Source organism: Mytilus galloprovincialis, chromosome 10 (assembly GCF_965363235.1).
Source record: "Mytilus galloprovincialis chromosome 10, xbMytGall1.hap1.1, whole genome shotgun sequence".
NCBI lineage: Eukaryota > Metazoa > Mollusca > Bivalvia > Mytilida > Mytilidae > Mytilus > Mytilus galloprovincialis.
This window is the reverse complement of record NC_134847.1, coordinates 50,360,446-50,380,592: the sequence shown is the minus strand read 5'-3', so window position 1 is coordinate 50,380,592 and position 20,147 is coordinate 50,360,446. Positions and strand designations below refer to the sequence as shown.

The following is a 20,147-nucleotide window of genomic DNA, read 5'->3' as shown; positions in this document are numbered from 1 at the left end:
TACCTGTTATTTGTACAATAGTAGTCTGATTGCAGGATAAAACACTTTTAATGGTATGCATCAATAATCAATATCGTAGATTTCATTCTATCTTATTTGGCATTAAGTAATGCATTTAAAAAAACAATAGTTCTTTATTAAATTTAGTGTATTCCTAATCTAATTCAAAATTCAAATGGAAAGTCAATTATCAAAAGGCAAAACTAAAATCTCAAACTAATCAAACGAATGGAAAACAACTCTCAATTTCTGGTTTGGTGCAGGTATTTCTTTATGCAGAAAATTGTGAATAAAATCTGGTTTTATAGCTAGCTAAAACGCTCACTTGCATGACAGTCACTTAGACAAGGGGGGGAATCTACGTCATCACGCATGGTGTCGGCGAGTGAAATTGGACCACCATTTTGTCGCTTCAAGGTAAGAATTTGACTTATTATGCCAGTTATATGAGGGCTATGATTATACAAAATAGTCCACCAAAGACTATATAAAGTAGGAAAATAAATAAGCCATCGCTCAATATTATTGGTTATCTCAATTTTGCAAACACTTCTATACCAGTTTTAGGAATTAGGTCAACATGCATTATATCGGCAAAATTTTTCATAACAACATCTTGATTATCAAGAACCGCCTACTTTATCAACAAATGAACATGTCCTAATTCTTTATTATACTCAGGAAAATACTTGTTACTCACAAATATCCGTCATTATGGTCGAAAAACGTCTTATTTTTAAAAAATTTAAAAAGGATGTCGGCAACACATCGAATATCGAAGGATGTCGGGGACACACTAATATATTAACAATGTAAGTGTCCTTTGATTATATCAACCATAATATAAGATACGAAAAAAACCAAAACAGGATTAGTGTTCCTTGCTTGCTTCCATTTCATGCACTCAATTTCAGGATTCAATTTTTGTAAATAATCGAGAGAAAAAAGGTTTTAGAAGGTGAAAATCAGATTTCGTTTCAGTTAAGCCAGGGGTCCCACAGGGGTCAATTATTGGACCAAGTCTTTTTATTTATAAATTAACTGTTTACAAAATTTTGAATTTTTTGAAATACATAGGCTTTTCTACCTCAAGCATAGATTACCTTAGCTGTATTTGGCAACACTTTTAGGAATTTTGGATCTCAATGCTTTTTAACTTCGTACTTTACTTGGCTTTTTTAAAACTTTTTTGGATTCGAGCGTCACTGGTGAGTCTTTTGTAGACGAAACGCGCGTCTGGCGTATATATAAAATTTAGTCCTGGTATCTATGATGAGTTTATTTCATCTGGCCCTACATCTACCGGGTGTTTAGTCAAGGCAATAGTAGTATACCGCAGTTCAAAATTCATAAATCGAGAAATAAAAACAAATCCGGGTTACAAATTATAACTTAGGGAAACGCATCAAATATAAGAGGAAAACTACGACACAACAGAAATACAACATTAAAATGTAACAAACACAGAAACGAACTATTATATAACAATGGCAATTTTCCTGACTTGGTACAGGACATTTTAAGAAGAAAAAAATGGTGGATTGAACCTGGTTTTGTGACATGCCAAACCTTCCACTTTAATGGCAATAATAAATTTAACATTAAAATGACAATATTACCTGACAGGATTACATAACAAAAAAAAGGGGAGAAAATAAAGGACAGAGAAATACACTAATAATAGCTAACAAAAAGTATCAGGTTTAAAATTTTATACGCCAGACGTGCGTTTCGTTACATTTTTACTTGCATATGATACCGTAGTTAATTTGGCTTTTTAATCTAACTTTCATGTCTCTACAGTACAAAAAGATCTCATGGGAAACTATGCTGTTAAAGGCATTCCACCCAGACAATTATGCAATGTCATCCCAGACACTTTCATGTCTCTACAGTACAAAAAGATCTCATGGGAAACTATGCTGGTAAAGGCATTCCACCCAGACATTTATGCAATGTCATCCCAGACACCAGATTAAAAAAACAATCTTATATAACTACACGTTGTTCAACCACACATTAGAATACGGAAGAACTGCAGGAGCAAGTCCTATCAATTCTTGCAGTTTGTCATTTTTTGGAGGATCCTTTATTTCATGTTCCATTTCATGTAACATGTCGTTTTGAAGTTGATCTGCATGCAAAGAATCGTATGCATGGCCCTGTTGGTCCTCTATCGTGACATTTGCGCAAGTCTACTGGCGGTTTTGTTGAAATTTCTTCAGTAATTGGCATTGGGGAAACTTAACATTTTAGCCAGGCGTTTTTATTTTGATGACAAATGAGGACTTGCATGGTTTTGATTTTTTTACGGGTGGCGATTTAGTGGGAGATCTGGTCGGCTGTTCAACATCAGATTGTATTCGCGATCGTTTCCGCCTGCACCAGTTTAAATTTGATTTGCGGCTTGTCATGACCATTAGTTTTAAATTAGATCTAGTCACATGTTGAATAACATATGTGTTAAAAATAGTATATATTAGTGTGTCCCCGACATCCTTCGATATTCGATGTGTTGCCGACATCCTTTTTCAATTTTTTAAAAATAAGACGTTTTTCGACCATAATGACGGATATTTGTGGGTAACAAGTATTTTCCCGAGTACAATAAAGAATTCGGACATGTTCATTTGTTGATAAAGTAGGCGGTTTTTGATAATCAAGATGTTGTTATGAAAAATTTTGCCGATATCCTGCATGTTGACCCAATTCCTCAAACTGGTATCGAAGTGTTTGCAAAATTGAGATAACCAATAATATTGAGCGATGGCTCATTTATTTTCCTACTTCATATAGTCTTTGGTGGACTATTTTGTATAATCATAACCCTCATATAACTGGCATAATAAGTAAAATTCTTACCTTGAAGCGACAAAATGGTGGTCAAATTTCACTCGCCGACACCCTGCGTGATGACGTAGATTCCCCCCCTTGTTAGAGTTCCATTGTATTGGATAACAGTGAGTGAGCAAAACAGACGTAATAGGTTAAAATTTCAAAAACTGATATACAGCAGTTAACATTATGTCAAAATCTCAATCACCATAGATAAAGGCAACAGTAGTATACCGCTGGTCAAACTTCATTAAAAAAAAACAACTATTACAACAAAAAAAAACAACAAACAGAATGGCATATAATAAACAAAGTACATAAGGAAAAATGAAATACAAGATGACAAACATTTACCATAGCATAATCAAATAATAGTGGATAGTAAAAATATCGAGCCACCTCAAAGAATATAAGCAACAATATACTAAACAATAAAGGTTAAAAATATACAAAGACGCATAAAACAACACTATTACACGTAACTAATTCTTTAGGGTTTTATTAAAAAAACAGCAAATTCAAATGAACGTTTAGTTTGTTACCCCGATTTTGTTTTTTGTCCATGGATTTATGAGTTTGAACAGCGTTAAACTACTGTTTCCTTTATCTAGAACCTTCATAAAGAATTTTCAAACCATATTCTAATGCATTCAAAAGATCCCAGCACTTTAATTATTAGCTTATTGTTTCAAAATCTTGGAGGTCATTTACATTTACCGGAGTTGTTTATTGAGCCCATATATTAAACTGGTATGGATGTAATTCAGAAAGTATTTAACTTATTTCTTTTAAGACCTCCTTTTTTGTTTGTTTAATAGCGGAGTTGCTAACAAAAGATGCTATTAGTTATCTTGGTGTAATCAGGGGTGTACAGAATTTTACACCGTTGTTGAAAATTCATACACCCTGAGGCGCAGCCGAATGGGTGTATGAATTTTCAACAACGGTGTAAAATTCCGTACACCCCTGATTACAACAAGATAACGAATTTATTTCTTATGAACAATTTCTTTACTCATTTTAAAATCAGGATGTAAAGCGTAATATTTTTTCAATGTCCATGTTGCTGCAAATTGTCAAATACTTTTTTACTTTATTTTTGGAAAAATTCTGAAAATTTTTGTGTTCTTTTGAGTTTACAAAAAAATAAAAAAAACTTAATATTTTTTTTAATTTTTTTAATTTTTTTTTTTTTTTTTTTTTTTTTTTTTTTAGCATTTTCTTAATATTTTTTTTTCTAAATTTTCTATTTTTCTTTATTTTGGCAATTTTTTTTTTTTTTTTAATTTTGGCAAAATTTTATTTATCCCCGGGTGAACAAGGGTGGGGTGTTATTTACACCGGGGTAGTCAACCAATCAGATTGCAGTATTTTTGCTGCATAAGAAATAAATTGGGTTATTCTTATTTAATTTAGACTTTTGCGGAAACTATGTCAATATCTAGGATTACACTTAGACTTACAATTACAAATGACATAAAAAAGGGGTCCTCTCAAAATATAAAAAATAAACCCAATCGAGATTCATAGTAAAGTTAAATGATATATGTTTAACTTGTAAATACTTATTTTCGACCACACATAAATGCAAAAAATTTTGTGTTTTTTAATTCACCGATGGCGTGATCAAACCCTACTCAATAGTAAGTGACTTTCTATTTATTTTTTTACACTTCCTCTGCATGTTTTATGTCTGTATTATGTAAGCTGTCAATACTGATTTGTGTGGATATATTTTGTCGCCTAGCCAAAAAAGCACAATCTGCAAGGTTAATTATCCTAACAGCCATGAACCCAACCGGGTTTCTTTCTGAAGATACCATTAACATAGGTTAATACAATTTGCCATGGATATTTTCTCTGCATCTCCTCAAAGATGGCAGATTATCGGCATGCGGTGATCCGAGTTATCTTATAAAGCTATTGGGCATCAGATGGGCTACCATTATACTGTAGTCAGCAGGCTTGTGCAGAAACAAATCCAAACCAATAACGTTAAAGACTTGCCAAGATCCGGTAGACCGTTGGTAACATTGCAGCGTGAAGACATGGCACTGCAAAGTTTAGTTAGACGAATGCCATTCGCAACAAGTCCTGTTCTGAAAAGTGAATGGTTACCTCCTAGATAGCTATCAACCCCAACCTTGAGGAACCGGTTGAAATCAGCATGATTGAAGTCAAGTAGGGTAATAAGACGTCCCATGTTAACTGACCGACATCAACAACTGCGTTTGGCAGTGTGCTTAGCTCGTCGTGGTTGGAACTTGAGCAACTGGCGCAAGATCCATTGGTCAGACTAGAGCCGGTTTCTTCTGCATGTAACAGATGGACGATTGAGAGTTTGGAGACAAAAAAATACAGCAAATACCTCAAGGAACATCAAAGCAACTGTCCCTTACGATGGAGGCTCTGTGATGGTATGGGGATGCATTTCTCAAGACTGCAAATTAGACTTGGTCACTATACGAGGAAACCTTAATGGTGATCAATACATCAGAGACGTTCTTCGGCCAGTAGTTGTGCCTCATTTTGATAACCACCCATTAGCTGCAAGACCTGCGTTTATTGATGGCAACGCTAGGCCGCATCGTTCAAGGGCGGTTACCGTATTTCTGCAAGGCGTAGCAGTAACTGCTCTTCTATGGCCTGCCATGAGCCCGGATTACAATCCGATAGAGCATATTTGGGACACGTTAGGCCGTCGGGTACAGGCAATCAAACCACCGGTATAAAATTTTCGGATGAGACGCAGGGTTGAGGCCTGCATCCAATCACGTGGTGGTTTTACCCGATATTGAATACTAAACTATGGATAACGTTAATAGACTTATACTGGACGTTTTCTAAGTGAAATGACATTAATATCATGCATTTCGAACTCAAAAGGTCCATACTTAAAATGGACACATTTTAGTGTTTAAACTGGACTTAAATAATTATTTATGTTGAAATTTGTTGTGTTTTTCTTAAAGCTAAATTGTTATATTCATAGTCTGCATTACTATTTATGGCACCAATTGTCCAAGGATCCCATGTCCCTTATCGTAATATTTGTCTATTCGAAAAAACGTGAGGGTGCTTAACCTTTTTTCTTTGTGTATACTTGATGTGTTTTTATAAGTTCTAGTTTGTAACCTGGATTTGTTTCCCCTCAATCGATTTATGAATTTCGAACAGCGATATACTACTGTTGCCTTTATTCATCAGCAATAATCAGGGCAGGTACGCTGCCATGGTTAATCTGTTCTCTTCATCCATGCATAACGGGTGTCATTTGTTAACAATCTTGCCAAATAATCCGTATGAATGCTTTAAGAATATTTAAACGACATTTTTGTGTTCTATACATTGGAATGCTTGATTTAATTTAAGATGTAATCCATGTATATGTTGAATACAACTTAAGTTATTTTTATTCTTTTAAACGGAGAAACGATGCAAAGGAGCATTTAGAACCATAACTCGAAGAAATAAAAACAAAGACTTCATCATGATAAAAAAAGTACGAAAATACAAAATAGATATAAAAAGATGTCTAATGAATGCCAATGAGACAACTATCTGTGCAAGTCACAATTAGTTAAAGTAAACCATTATAGGTAAAAGTTCACAAAGAAACATAGAGTTCATTTCTCCATGACGCCAACGATAGTCGAAAATTATCATTTCGTGCCTGACGGTATAAATAGGCATTTCAACCACCATGAAAGATTTTAAGATCACTTAATCACTTATTACAACAAGGGCTCGTATATGTTAAGACGAATGTATGTCTAGTTTATATTTTGTTTGCATTTCGAATATTTGATTTGATTTTAATTTATTAGTCATTAAACAAATTAAAGTAACAAAACGTATTTTACAAGTCAAACTGACAAGTTGTCATAGCGAGCTAATTATAAGATCAACATGGTTAGTTAGGGGAAACCGAGAAGAAAAAAATCTAGACAAAATTAACAAAATAATATTAAACGTAATTAACCACAAAGATCCACTGGTCTAAAAAAACGTTTCAAACTGGTTCGAGTTGTATTTCAATCTGAGCTGTCTATAAAAGAAGACCGAGTTGTCTTTGATTTGGTGCAATTTGTCTTAGTCGGATGTGCATTTTGTCCGAGTTATCCTGATTCCACCACAAGCTGTCAACCTAATTGCAAATGTCTATTAAGTGTAGATGGACAAGTTTTGAATTCATTGTCCATAAACTACGACATCTAAAAGCAGAATGATTATTACCACATTAAAGACATGCATGCCTGACATGGCAATTGCGTTTATGACATAAATTGTGTACTGATTGATATCATAGCTGCGAGTACCCTCAGATCAATATTAGTTTTTTTGTGCCTTGTATCGCGCCCTTTTCAACTTATTTTCACAGTTTATGCTTATATTGTTCTGTTGCACAAATTTCCAAGGAATGAAGGTCTGATGAGCGGCTGCAAGCTTGTTTTACTCTACAATATTCTCTCCGTGACTTTGTCAAGGCCAAATTCTGTCATCTAGTGGTAAGGGTTTATTGCTGTTTATCATAGCTGTTTTTCGTTTATTGTTTTGTACATAAATCAGGCCGGTTGTTTTTCTTTTGAATTTTTTTACATTTGTCATGTCATGGTCTTTTATAGCTTACTATGTTGTAGGATGTTTACTTATTGTCATAGGCCTATTAGAGACCCATGCTTTTTCAGTTGCTAACATATACATCATCTTCTTCATTAGAAGATGCCGGTACCAAGTCAGAAATATGGCAATTGTTATTCTATTCGTTCGATAAGTTTGTATTTTTATGCCCCACCTACGATAGTAGAGGGGCATTATGTTTTCTGGTCTGTGCCTCCGTTCGTTCGTTCGTCCGTCCGTCTGTGTGTCCGTCTGTGCGTCCGTTCACTTCAGGTTAAAGTTTTTGGTCAAGGTTGTTTTTGAAGAAGTTGAAGTCCAATCAACTTGAAACTTAGTACACATGTTACCCATGATATGATCTTTCCAATTTTAATGCCAAATTATAGTTTTGACCCCAATTTCGTGGTCCACTGAACATAGAAAATGATAGTGCGAAGTTCAGGTTAAAGTTTTTGGTCAAGGTAGTTTTTGATGAAGTTAAAGTTACATCAACTTGAAATTTAGTACACATGTTCCCTATGATATGATTTTTCTAATTTTAATCCAAAATTAAAGGTTTGACCCCAATTTTCACGGTCCATGATAGTGTGAGTGGGGCATCCGTGTACTATGGACACATTCTTGTTGGTTTTGCTGTTTGATTAGGGACTTTCGTTTTAAGTTTTTATCTGAGTTCGGTATTTGTTTTATTTTATTTATCCATCAGCATACCACATCTTCTTCCTATAATATAGATGTGAAGTTACATATTAAGATAATATGGCAACCTTATAGATAGTGTCCAGAATGCTCCATTGGATAAAATTTGAAAATGTTCAAAACAAACTAAAAGGTTATAGTTTCTAGAGTACTGTAGATTCATTATTATATACTATTAGGTACAATTTTGTTGATTTCGTGGGTACGGGAAAAGTTATATTATTTCCAACTAATTTTCTTCAACGACTGACATCTGGACGAAATTTCTATAATCCCTGAAATATGTCATGATAGCATTAAATTTAGTGGTAGAAATACTAGGAAATAAAATAAAGCTGCAGTCCATTACTCAATATTAAATATGTTCAGCTGCTTTTGTAAACACTTTAATACTTGTTCTCCATGTTATTAACCTTCTAAATTGTTATATTAATTCTGAAATATGATATGCGAATATTAACACTATTCTGACATCTATCAAATAGTGTTTGACTTTATTTTTGGTACTGTTTGATTTTGACAGCTATTTAATTCTTGTGTACTATTTTGGCGTCACTTTGGTCTCCAACGTCACTTCACGGGTAGTAAGGTCGTCATATCGAGGGTCGATTAGGACAGTGATTTTGTCATTGTTTTGTTAAGTTAGACATGGTTGTGTTAAGAGTATTTATTGACAATCAATGTCACAATATAAACATTTGAATTTTTCGCTAAAGGAACCTCTGAATATAAATTCAAGCTGGTCAGTATCTTTGCTTATTGCTAATATGTTAGTACATTAAAGTTTTTATCATATAGTTATAATTTGACACAGAATAATGCTTGCGTATGTCAAAATTTATAAGTTGTTGTTCGTTATTAATGCATAAAGTACAGTTGTTTCTTTTTTGTCAGTTACATCCCTTATTTCGTTATGGTATACATCTGCCGTCAATTATTCATAAAAAATACCGACATTAGCACACAATTTAAGAATACAGAAAATTCGATGTTATGGTTTGGTTCATCAGTGTCATGGTTTAGTTCATGTACGACATGGTTCGGTTATGTGATTCCTGTCGTGAATTATGGAAGTGTTACGATAAAAATAAACAGACATTATGTACAACTATTAAAATACTGTTACATAATATGTTCGCTGATTCTTTTTTTTTCGTGTTAAACCCATTCTATCCTATTTTGAGGTCATATAGTGTAGTTATTTTTCTTGTGTTGTTGTTTTGTTCCCAGACGAGAAGATCTGAGTTTTACATTTTAACGATGATCTTCTACTCGCAAAAATTCACCGCTTGAGAAAATAAGTCGTCTATAGTAAAGCTAAGATATTATCAATATAATTATCATAACTTCAGAACAAGCATGTTTAAAGAGATCACTAGAGTAACATATATAGCAAATTTCTTTAAAAGTTGTTGTATTCGGGATACACTATGACCTAAGAAAGCACATATTAATATGCAATTAGTAAATAGAATATGATTTCCATTTATACAACTATCCAGCCTAGACCAAATGACGTAAATGTTAGGGAACCGTACGGCCGTCGACAAATAACAAAACTCACACCTCTTAGCAAGTAATTAAAGGCTCCGACAAAATTAAAGATAAAGCAATTCATATAACTTACAGCCTGAATAGGACTTGACTAGTTAGTTTGATACAGAGACAAGTAACAAAAACATCAAAGAAAGAACTGGTTTGTGAGAATATTCCAAGCCAATAACAACTAATAATAAAAAAAGACTAAGACAAAAAGTTTCTTTTATTTATTTCACATTGGAATACTTCTACCAATATTCAATTTATTGTCAGTGATTGCTCGCCTTGTCGGCTCAGAAATGAGGCTTTACATAGTTTAAATGTACTTGTACTAAGCACAACAGTTAGTGCATCATTGATTTTTTTTTCAATTATGTTTTTCAATCACAATTAATAATGTATATTTTTTCCATACTAAATACTAAACCGACAGATGTTTTTCTGATATTATCGGAACTTGATGGCATCACGGTGGGTATGGTTGTCCTGCGAGAGAACGTACTGTGCTGGTGATTCGGTCCTGACGGGTACTGGTGATCAATGAAAAAATGTAAACAAAGACGAAAATGATGATTTTTGACGTTTTCACTCATAAAAAATGGAAGAAAACAGTTGAGATTTTTCAATTTCGTTTCTTATGGGTTCATATATAAACCATTAAAAAATTGACCCTCTAAACTGTTTCAGTAAGCGTAACACAAAAATGCTCATTTTCAGAAAATCTCGAACTGAAAAAATAAAACAAAAATGCTCATAGAGTCCGCTTTCTATACCGCAATCCACACGACAAAACAATTTTGTGAAAAAACATTGCAATTTCTTAAAATTTAGCATTTTCTCAATTTATGCATGTCCTGATACTGTGCTGGTGGGTCCTGTCATTGTGCTGGTGGGTCCTGATACGGTGCTGGTGATTTTGGATAAGAAGTTGGTCATATTTGAAACAAATGTTACAAAATCAATAAAATTGGGCAGATAATTGTTGCCAACAGGATCTATGACTCCTATTTTAGCTCTTGTGCATCCATTTGGCTGTTTAATATGTGTTTTCAAATGATCTTAACTTGTATTACATAATAACATAAATAACATAAAAGGGCAACATCTTTCGTCCAATATCAGATAACAATATATAGTATCTAAGTTAAAAATTCCACAATACTATATAATTCATTTTATGTGTCAATTTGTTCGAAAAAAGTCGAAAAGAAGAGAGTTTAAGTTAATGTAATGATTATCTGTCGCTTTCTAGATCTATGCTTAGCATTTATTTCAGATGACATGGACTCCTCACCCTGATGACCCTGCTGCCTTTCATAACTTCATCCGTATACATATATTAATAGATAAACGAAAGGCTGCAACTGGTATTTTTGTATTTAAAATGATTCGTTGTAACGAGAATATTTGTGGTGAATGGAAACTGTGAGGGTCAAAATCTTAAATTGCTTATAAATGTTGCTGGACCTAGTTTCGTTATCTGATCCGAATTTTCTGAAATGTGCAAGGTAGATAGACATTTTGATTTGTTTACTCGGTAATGAACCCTTGTGTTGATCCCATGGTAAACATAACAAAAATCTCTGTACAAAGGTCTGTGAATTTTCTACAAAAATAGTGATTTTATTTTCACTAAATTCTCTTTTTTCTACTAAATACAATAATGAACTATAATAAATAATAATGCTTTGCAAGAAGTTTCCCCTTGATATATGCACATTTTGTAATTGACATTGTCATAAACCGTACACGAAAAGATAAAATATTGATATAAGTACTTAATTTGCATCTTTGAACCCCCACCCCGGCTTGTTTTTTAGGAGCCTGGGGTGTCTAAAAATGGTCGATTACAGACAGCCGAGTACGCATTTTACTTTCCAGGCGTGTTTATGTTTTTTAAATATAAATTAAGGCTACATTTTAATATAATAATTCTATGAATTCACAATATAAAAAAATGCAGAAAAAAAATGAATGAAGTGAAATATCTTAGTAAGGAGTCATAACTACAGAGATGGTGTGTTTGACACACAAAACTTAAAAGCTTAGTGATATTACCAATATTAAAATAAAAGTGTATTTTAGTTGGGTATTTTTTCCATTTACTCATTTTCAATTATAATCAAGGCACATTTGATTTTTATTCATGAAAAATATTTAAATATAGAAAAGTAGGACACATTGTTCACTTCCTCCCCGTAATTCTTTATCAAAAATATTTATTTTGAAATGAAAAAGCTAAGAAACTTAGGTTTTTTTAGTGTTTTCTAGGTTATCTCGTCTTCATTCTCTGACATATTCTAGCTTGCCCTTTCATAAAATAGTGATTTTTTTAGTGTTTTATCGAATTTTCGAAAAACAAATACCTGATAACCGCTTAGACAAAAAAAAATATGTTGGAAAAATCTTACAGCAAGTGATTCTTAATAGCTATAGCCTCGGTCACACCTTACCGGATAGCTCGAACGGACGCCTAACGGATAAAAAAAAAGTTATCCGTTGACAAAATTTGTATCTGTTGGGAGTCCGTTGGTGTACTAACGAACATGTAACGAATGCCAAACGGACACACAACGGACACTGAACGTACGTGAAACGGATACGTACCGGACAGAATGGACGTCGAACGTACATCCAACGGACGAGTACCGGATAAAACAGACACCGCTATGGAAGCGTAACGGATAAAACGGATGAACAAAATAATCTGAAAATTAAAGGCAATAAACCATCTAAAAATTAAAGGCAATAAACCATGAGAAATTTCAATTGGCATTTGTCCATTTTACATCCGGTAGTCATCCGTTTTATCCGTTATCCTTCCGTTAATATCCGTTTTACATCCGTTTTATCCGTTAGGCGTCCGGTAGACATCCGTTGGTGAATTGGTCTACCGGATCTCCAACGGATGCATAACGGATACGTAACGGATACAAAACGGACGAGTACCGTACAAAACGGATGCCTAACGGACGTTCAACGGACATTTTATCCGTTGGACGTCCGTTCAAAGTTTGAACATGCTCAAAATTTTCCACCGGACAGAACGGACGTCAACGGATAAAACGGACGCTTAACGGACATGCAACGGATATGGACGGACGCCTAATGGATAAGAACGGACGTCCGACGGACATGAACGGATTGAGAAAAAGTTATCCGTTAGGCATCCGTTCGAGCTATCCGGTAAGGTGTGACCAAGGCTAATATAAGATACATTTTTCTTTTACAATCCACCTTTAAAATTTTACGGGAAACTATTACAAGCTTTCACTGTAACCTCGCTCTAACTTATCCCCCTCGCTCCCCCACCCTCCCCCCAAAAAACACCAAACAAACAAACCCGCAATACTATTGTCATTCTTATAGTCAACACTCAATTGTTCACAAACAAATGTGTTTTAAGCTGCTAAAGACATGATTCAAACGCTCAGAAAGTCCTTTGTTCTATATTTATGCAAAACCTTTCACATTTTTATTTTATGGGTTATTGTTGAAGGTCGTACGGTGACGTATGGTTCTTAACACATACTTCCTTTGGTTTCTTATGGAAATTTGTCCATTGACAACAAACATACCACATCATCTACATTATATTAAGTATTGTATAAATTACAACGTATTTTCGTGATCTTGCAAAATGATCGTAATCCCGAAAATCGTAAACATATTTTCTTATCTTAAAAGGGGGCAAGAAGGGTTCCATTAACAGGCCAATAAATAAGATTACAGTTAATTTCATTCTTTTTTTTTTTAAATAGGGGTATTTTTTCTCTCATAATAACAGTAAACAGATTCACAACAATGTCAATTTCAAGAAAGCAGACAACAGCTAATTAGTCAACAACAGTACAGCATCAATGCTCTTGAATATATGCCACTTTTAACTAAAATATAAAAGCACAGAACCAGGACCGTTTTTCTTATCACCAGCACAGCGTCAGGACAATTCCGTTTAACGAACTTGCACGACTTTTGCAATATAATATTGTTGTAATATACTTTGCATGGTACTTATGACACATCAGAGAAAAATTAAGCAACAAAACAGTCGTTTTATTGCCGTTCTGATACAATGTAAACAAACCCACCAGCACAGAATCAGGACCCACCAGCACCCGTCAGGACCAAATCACCAGCACAGTACGTTCTCTCGCAGGACAACCATACCCACCGTGGGCATACAAGAAAAAAAATGGTTTAAATAGTTAGGTAGTACTGCATAATACACTTATACAATATGAAAAAAAAACATGATAGTTTTTATTTGTTCGTAAAAATAGACATAATGGACGTATTTCTAATTTAAACTTGCGATCTTTCATATATTTAAATTCCACGCTTTGCACTTACAGTTTACTAAAAAATAAGTTTAAACTGTTGTCCATGTTAACATTTTGTTTCGTGAATGTTTGAAGACTGTATAGTGTCCTCTCGATATCGTTTGTTTACTTTTATAGTTGAGTTATGGTATCATGGATGGTATCATTTCTAAGTAGATGGACACTGCCAGGGATAATTGTCGTGAGAAATGATTAATGACGTCTACTTAGAGTTGCAAAATGTTGAACAGTTAGATTGTAAAAATAATCTTTCGGTACTATTTTCAAATCAGTCAAAAACATTGCTGATATCAAACCTATGATGTAATTTTTCTAAAATTCTGGCATAACTATTTAAAAGATAAATGATCGGCACTGATTTTCGAACTAGCCCAAACTATTACTAAAAAAACTATGATATAAGTTTCATAAAAATTCCAGAATTGTAAACGTGAGACCGGACGGATGAACGGACAGACGAACGGACGGACGGAAGGACAGACGGAAGGACGGACGCCCGATGTTTCCATTGACCTCGCAATGCGTTACGCGGGTTGCAAACATATATAAATGTACGATTTGCCGTTTACGTCCACCAAATTTGATCAAAAGGCTTTTTTCCTCTTTAGTCAATTAGTTAAATGTGTTTCTTTAATGTTTCACAGTCGCCTTAAAACAAACTATCAATATTAAGGTGCCACATGTGTGCCACAAATATGTATTAATTTGAATTTAAACCATGAAAAAATGTAACCAAAACCATGACGAACTTTTAGACTCTAAACCGAACCATGTCAATCGCTTAACCAAACCATACCAATTTCGATATTTTTATTATCCTGCGTTAATTTCTTAAAATCAACTGTTTCAATTTAGGGAGTTTCCTACAATATAGATTCAAACATTTAATTTGCTTATTATTTACTCATTTGAAAAGAACTGAGGCAATCGTTTTGGGAAGTAACATAACTTATCCATGACGAAATCGCACCATAATTTTATAACAACGCAAAGCCATTTTATTGTGAACTGACTTAGTAGTGTGTGTTTTATAATAGTATACATAAACACACAATGAGAATATATTTCTTCTGATTTGATCTAGATGACGGTCAAATTTAGTTTAGGTCAAGGCTTTACTCGTCATTTATGTAATTTAAACGTTTTAAAACAGTACAACGGGAAACTGTATAACAAGAAACAGCAAAACAGCTTCCTACTGTATTGTCCTCTAGGTACCTTCACCAGTATATAAATTATACCAAACATAATTAATCATATAAACTGGGCGATCAGAATTTTGTACACAAGATATATAATGTAAGTATCGTTCATTTGTTGTTGGGTAAAATAAGACAAAGGGTTACATGCACACTGTACATGAGTCATTAATATAATCGAATTAAAGGGGACAGATGAAAGATTAACAATTTATAAAATAAGGTTTCTCTGTAATGTTTGTTCTTTAATTTTTCTTTTTTTTTTTTCTTTTTCATTTTGCTGTTGTTTCAAAATTGTTTGTGATATACTGTTTTTGTGTCATGATTAAAAGAAATATGTACAGACACATTATTTGTTGCTTTGTATTTTTTTTTTAGAATTCATACACTGAGAGGAGAACGCCATTACATTGATTGTCAGGATGAATATGTGTCCAACGATCGCCGTTTTAATTGCATTGTCTTTGCCATTCATAGCGTGCAGTTCACAGTCGTGTGTTCTAGACATTTTAGATGAGTTTAATGAAATGAAAGTCGACATAGCAAAATCTAAAGGTATAATTGGTACATTATTTATAAATAAATTTTGATGCTTTGTATTTACTTATCTGATGAGGCTTTTTCAACTGATTTTGATAGATTGCTCTTATGCTGTTATGTTGCAAAACTTTCCCAGGTTAGAGGAAGAGTTGAGTGCTCACAAAAAAAACTGTTTGCCTATGCCAAGTCAAGAGTTTAATATACACTTTTGGCCCGTAGAAAAGGTAAACACGGGAAGTTTATTTCACTGAGGGCGCAGAACGAAGTGAAATAATTTTTAAGGATTCACAACTTTGGATATTCACTTTTCTACGGGCCATAATTGTTTTGAACTAACAGTGGAAGAGTATTTGTAATCATTGAAAAACACATACCTTACTTTAGACTTTGTTAACAAACAAAAGTTGACGTTTGAAAATACATTTCAGTCTTACAATTTTTCGTATGTACAACACGTACAGTCGCCGTCACGTAAAATTGGCACAATGAATTTTGTAGAATGTTTTTTTTCAAATATCAGCCGCTTTCACTCGAGACGATAGTTGTCTCATTGGCAATCATACCACATTTCCGTATTCAGTTTGTTTATCATTGTCTGTCTGTAAAGTTTAAAAAAAAAAAACAAAAAAAAAAATCTCATCAACCATCGTCATTTGAACATTATGTAGTTACTGACTGTTATATCCTAACTTTTTAATGTTTTCTGACCCTTAAATCTTCTCTCAGTACTTTCTAATTTCAATAAGGTAACACCAAGGAGACAAATTACGTTATAAGCAGACGATCATTCGATTTTCCTGGACCAGGAACATTTTTGAAATGCATTTGCTGACCTGGTTAGAACTGATAATAAATATTTTTGCAACGATATAAGAAAATGAAAATATTATGCCCTAAAAAATGCAGGAGCAATTGTGCTGAAACTAAATAAGAAAGAGTAGAATTCCGTTATCAAAACATGGCTGCTCCTTTGGCAACGTAACTGTTCGGGTTTTTTTTTAATTGATCGAATAGAATATTTTAACAGTTCTTCGTTTATTTGTTAGAAATGGTAATATAGTCTAGTTCTTTTGTTTAATTATACAGCAGCCTGTGCAACTGGAAAGCCAGCGTTTTTTTGCAGCACTAACTCCGCATTTCACATTAACTGGTATAGATGACGTATTAAAATTAGATGATGTCAGAGTGAATAGAGGTGGAGCATATGACCCATCAACAGGTGTGTTTACAGCGACTGTTCAAGGGCTTTACCATTTTTCGTGTATGATTTTGGCAAATCATGGTGCCGTAGTACATTACCAACTGAACAAGAATGATCAACCATATATTCTTGGTTACTCGCATCGAGGAGCAGCTGCAGACTCGAGTACAATCAGTGCTGTCATAGAATTAATAGTTGGTGATCGAGTATTCGTCAAACATAGAGCTGCTGCTGCAGAAGTTGTGTATGGGGAAGCTCACACATCTTTTTCTGGATATTTCATACACGAATAAGCATATGATAACACCTTGATTTTTTTGTTTGCAAGCTATTTTAATTGGTTAAAATTACTTAATATAAAACCTAATGTACATGTTAACATGACGTGTTATAGTTGGATGGCTTTTCACGATGGGTATGGTTGTCCTGCGAGAGAACGTACTGTGCTGGTGATTTGGTCCTGACGGGTGCTGGTGGGTCCTGATTCTGTGCTGGTGGGTTTGTTTACATTGTATCAGAACGGCAATAAAACGACTGTTTTGTTGCTTAATTTTTCTCTGATGTGTCATAAGTACCATGCAAAGTATATTACAACAATATTATATTGCAAAAGTCGTGCAAGTTCGTTAAACGGAATTGTCCTGACGCTGTGCTGGTGATAAGAAAAACGGTCCTGGTTCTGTGCTCCTATGTCCTGGTTCTGTGCTTTTATATTTTAGTTAAAAGTGGCATATATTCAAGAGCATTGATGCTGTACTGTTGTTGACTAATTAGCTGTTGTCTGCTTTCTTGAAATTGACATTGTTGTGAATCTGTTTACTGTTATTATGAGAGAAAAAATACCCCTATTTAAAAAAAAAAAAAAAGAATGAAATTAACTGTAATCTTATTTATTGGCCTGTTAATGGAACCCTTCTTGCCCCCTTTTAAGATAAGAAAATATGTTTACGATTTTCGGGATTACGATCATTTTGCAAGATCACCAAAAGACGTTGTAATTTATACAATACTTAATATAATGTAGATGATGTGGTATGTTTGTTGTCAATGGACAAATTTCCATAAGAAACCAAAGGAAGTATGTGTTAAGAACCATACGTCACCGTACGACCTTCAACAATAACCCATAAAATAAAAATGTGAAAGGTTTTGCATAAATATAGAACAAAGGACTTTCTGAGCGTTTGAATCATGTCTTTAGCAGCTTAAAACACATTTGTTTGTGAACAATTGAGTGTTGACTATAAGAATGACAATAGTATTGCGGGTTTGTTTGTTTGGTGTTTTTTGGGGGGAGGGTTGGGGAGCGAGGGGGATAAGTTAGAGCGAGGTTACAGTGAAAGCTTGTAATAGTTTCCCGTAAAATTTTAAAGGTGGATTGTAAAAGAAAAATGTATCTTATATTAGCCTTGGTCACACCTTACCGGATAGCTCGAACGGATGCCTAACGGATAACTTTTTCTCAATCCGTTCATGTCCGTCGGACGTCCGTTCTTATCCATTAGGCGTCCGTCCATATCGGTTGCATGTCCGTTAAGCGTCCGTTTTATCCGTTGACGTCCGTTCTGTCCGGTGGAAAATTTTGAGCATGTTCAAACTTTGAACGGACGTCCAACGGATAAAATGTCCGTTGAACGTCCGTTAGGCATCCGTTTTGTACGGTACTCGTCCGTTTTGTATCCGTTACGTATCCGTTATGCATCCGTTGGAGATCCGGTAGACCAATTCACCAACGGATGTCTACCGGACGCCTAACGGATAAAACGGATGTAAAACGGATATTAACGGAAGGATAACGGATAAAACGGATGACTACCGGATGTAAAATGGACAAATGCCAATTGAAATTTCTCATGGTTTATTGCCTTTAATTTTTAGATGGTTTATTGCCTTTAATTTTCAGATTATTTTGTTCATCCGTTTTATCCGTTACGCTTCCATAGCGGTGTCTGTTTTATACGGTACTCGTCCGTTGGATGTACGTTCGACGTCCATTCTGTCCGGTACGTATCCGTTTCACGTACGTTCAGTGTCCGTTGTGTGTCCGTTTGGCATTCGTTACATGTTCGTTAGTACACCAACGGACTCCCAACAGATACAAATTTTGTCAACGGATAACTTTTTTTTTTATCCGTTAGGCGTCCGTTCGAGCTATCCGGTAAGGTGTGACCGAGGCTATAGCTATTAAGAATCACTTGCTGTAAGATTTTTCCAACATATTTTTTTTTGTCTAAGCGGTTATCAGGTATTTGTTTTTCGAAAATTCGATAAAACACTAAAAAAATCACTATTTTATGAAAGGGCAAGCTAGAATATGTCAGAGAATGAAGACGAGATAACCTAGAAAACACTAAAAAACCTAAGTTTCTTAGCTTTTTCATTTCAAAATAAATATTTTTGATAAAGAATTACGGGGGAGGAAGTGAACAATGTGTCCTACTTTTCTATATTTAAATATTTTTCATGAATAAAAATCAAATGTGCCTTGATTATAATTGAAAATGAGTAAATGGAAAAAATACCCAACTAAAATACACTTTTATTTTAATATTGGTAATATCACTAAGCTTTTAAGTTTTGTGTGTCAAACACACCATCTCTGTAGTTATGACTCCTTACTAAGATATTTCACTTCATTCATTTTTTTTCTGCATTTTTTTATATTGTGAATTCATAGAATTATTATATTAAAATGTAGCCTTAATTTATATTTAAAAAACATAAACACGCCTGGAAAGTAAAATGCGTACTCGGCTGTCTGTAATCGACCATTTTTAGACACCCCAGGCTCCTAAAAAACAAGCCGGGTGGGGGTTCAAAGATGCAAATTAAGTACTTATATCAATATTTTATCTTTTCGTGTACGGTTTATGACAATGTCAATTACAAAATGTGCATATATCAAGGGGAAACTTCTTGCAAAGCATTATTATTTATTATAGTTCATTATTGTATTTAGTAGAAAAAAGAGAATTTAGTGAAAATAAAATCACTATTTTTGTAGAAAATTCACAGACCTTTGTACAGAGATTTTTGTTATGTTTACCATGGGATCAACACAAGGGTTCATTACCGAGTAAACAAATCAAAATGTCTATCTACCTTGCACATTTCAGAAAATTCGGATCAGATAACGAAACTAGGTCCAGCAACATTTATAAGCAATTTAAG

General features: G+C 34.1%; 1 pseudogene; it reads left to right on the top strand.

Annotated features, from left to right (window-relative positions):
* The first annotated feature begins 15,206 nt into the window (after positions 1-15,206).
* LOC143047747 (collagen alpha-1(VIII) chain-like) lies at positions 15,207-17,289 on the top strand (annotated as a pseudogene).
* Positions 17,290-20,147: the final 2,858 nt, after the last annotated feature.